Source organism: Jaculus jaculus, chromosome 11 (assembly GCF_020740685.1).
Source record: "Jaculus jaculus isolate mJacJac1 chromosome 11, mJacJac1.mat.Y.cur, whole genome shotgun sequence".
Taxonomy (NCBI): domain Eukaryota; kingdom Metazoa; phylum Chordata; class Mammalia; order Rodentia; family Dipodidae; genus Jaculus; species Jaculus jaculus.
The window spans coordinates 94503089-94506056 of record NC_059112.1 but is presented as its reverse complement, the minus strand read 5'-3'; positions in this window follow the sequence as shown (position 1 = coordinate 94506056).

Genomic DNA, 2968 nt, shown 5'->3' with positions numbered 1-2968 from the left:
GCAGTTAGTAGACTGTAAGAAAGTGCCTCAAATATATCTTCTTTTTATTTTACAATAATATTTTCATTTATTTGCAAAGAGGGAGAGAGAGAGAGAGAATGAGAATGGGTCCAGCAGGGCCTATTGCCACTGTGAATGACTCCAGATGCATGAGCTACTTTATGCATCTGGCTATATGTGGGAATTGGGAAACTGAACCTGATCCAGCAAGCTTTGCAAGCAAGTGCCTTTAACCACTGAACCATCTCTCCAGCTACAAATAGATATTCTCCTTCCTCCTCCACTTCTTCCTCCTCCTCCTCCTTCTTCTTCTTTTACCCCCTAGGGTAGGGTCTCACTCTAGCTCAGGCTCACCTGGAATTCACTATGTAGTCTCAGGGTGGCCTCGAACTCATGGCCATCTTCCTACCTCTGCCTCCCGAGCGCTGGGGTTATAGGCGTGCAGCACCATGCCTGACTCCCAAATATATCTTCTTAATGCCATTATCTACTAATTTTATCATGTGTTAAATCTAAATCTGCTTTTCATGGTTTATTTTTCCCTTTTTATGAGTCATATTTTCCTGATTTTTTTCCATGTCTGGCAACTTTTGGTTCCATGCCAAATACTATGAACTTTTACTTTTTTGGTAATTAATATAAATTTTTGTCTTTTTGAATGCTTCAGTATTTTTGTGTTTCAATAAATTTTCTTGGACTTTGCTCTAAGACACAGTGAATATACTTGAAGCAGATGGATTTTTTTTTCCCCAGGTAGAATCTCACTCTAGCCCATGCTGACCTGGAATTCACTATGGAGTCTCAGGGTGGCCTCAAACTCACAACAATCTTCCTACTTCTGCCTCCCGAGTGCTGGGATTAAAGGCGTGCGCCACCACTCCCAGCTGCACATGGATTCTTTTGAAGCCTGCTTTAAGTTTTGTCAAGCAGGAAAAGAACAACTGTTAGTGTAGAACTTTGGAGCTCAACAGAGGTAAGTTCTTCCTCTGGGGAATTCACTGCAATGTCTGCAAATCATTTTGTCATAAATTGGGAGATGCTGTTATTGGCATCTAGTAGATAAGGGCCAAGATTGCTGCTAAACATCTCCACCAGATAGGAAGGACAAGGCCTTCACAGCAAAGAGTTGTCCAGCACAAAATGTCCACAGCCCTAAGGTTCAGAAACCTTGGTTCAGAGCTTATTTTTCTTCTCTACTGAGGCAATTCCCTTCTGGGCACTTTACACAGTGCTTGATGATTTATAAAGTTTTCCACTCTGGTTTGTGGAAACAGAAACTATTCCCAGCCCTGTGTGAGCCTTAATGATTATTTCTGATGCTTCCTCACCAATGCCAAGTAGTTTCTTACACGAGTGCACTGATTTGAACAACTGAATTCATGACGATCACCTGGTGTCTCTCAGTCCCTGTATCTCTCTCTGTGTCTCTCTATTTCTTTTTTGTTAAAAAAAAATATTTTATTTATTTATTTATTTATTTGAGAGAGAAGAGAGGGAAAGAGAGAATGGGTATGCCAGGGCCTCCAGCCAGTGCAAATGAACTCTAGATGCATGTGCCACCTTGTGCATCTGGCTTATGTGGTTCCTGGAGAATTGAACCAGGATCCTTTGGCTTTGTAGGCAAATGCCTTAAATGCTTAGCCATCTCTTCAGCCCCTGTCTCTCTATTTCTTTCTATCATCTATCTATCTATCTATCTATCTATCTATCTATCTATCTATCTATCTATCACCTATCATTCATTTATCAATCAATTTATATATTTATCTCTCTAATCTCTCACTGTTTTTCTTTCCTTGAACTTGTAGCTCTTTTGAGAAGGTCACCAGTCTCCTCATAGGTTGTTCCTCTGTACAGTGACTACAATTTTCCCATACAGTAAACTGGAGGCCATCTAAGAATGACTTCTTTTTTTTTCCCCCTCTCCTAGATCCTTTGTTGCCTGACATCCAGTATCTTGAAAACTGTGGCTTTAGCTTTGCATGCTTTGGGGTCTTGTAAAGATTTCTGAGTCCACAGTAAATTGGAGGAACCTTGCTTGACCCCAAGCACATTGGCTTTATTTTACTTCACATGTCACAACTTCTCTCGGACCTTTTCAAACAAAATGCCATGATTCCTATTTAAAATGTAGAGGTGAAAAATCATCTTAACTTAAAAAAAAAAGACATTCTCTTAGTGGTTAAGCAACTTTGACTCTCCATTTCTACAGTTAGCTTTAACTCATGGCATACATCTTGCTCATGGGTTCATAGCTATGTTCTTAAATGTTGCAGTTCTAGAAATATTTGGCTTCCCTTAGGCCGTAATTCGGGGACCAGGTTGTGGGCTGCTCTTAAAATATGCCAAACTCCAACTTGAAATGTTTATTACACACTGAGATATTTGCCATTCGTGACCCTAAGCCAACAAGACAGGTCAAGAGTATGGGTTGCACATTGATCATGCCAGCGAAAAGTCTGGCTAAGGGCCGGAGATGCTCAGGGCTTTTCTCTTATCTAACTGTATAGAGGGGAATGGTAAGGTCTCAAGAGTGATGTGGGTCCCAGGAGAGGGGCTATTTTGGCCTCTTTCTCTCTCTGTCTATCACTCTCAAATAAATCAAAATAAACAAAAAAGGGTTTTTTTTGTCTTACAAAATAAGGTACTTTATTTTTTTCCTCAATTTTTATTAACATCTTCCATTATTATAAAAAATAGCCCATGGTAATACCCTCCCTCACCCCCCCACTTTCCCCTTTGAAATTCCGTTCTCCATCATATCTCCTCCCCATCTCAATCAGTCTCTCTTTTACTTTGATGTCATGATCTTTTCCTCCTCTTATGATGGTCTTGTGTAGGTAGTGTCAGGCAGTATGAGGTCATGGATATCCAGGCCATTTTATGTCTGGAGGGAGCACCTTGTAAGAAGTCCTACCCTTCCTTTGGCTCTTACATTCTTCCCACCATCTCTTCTGCATTAGATCCT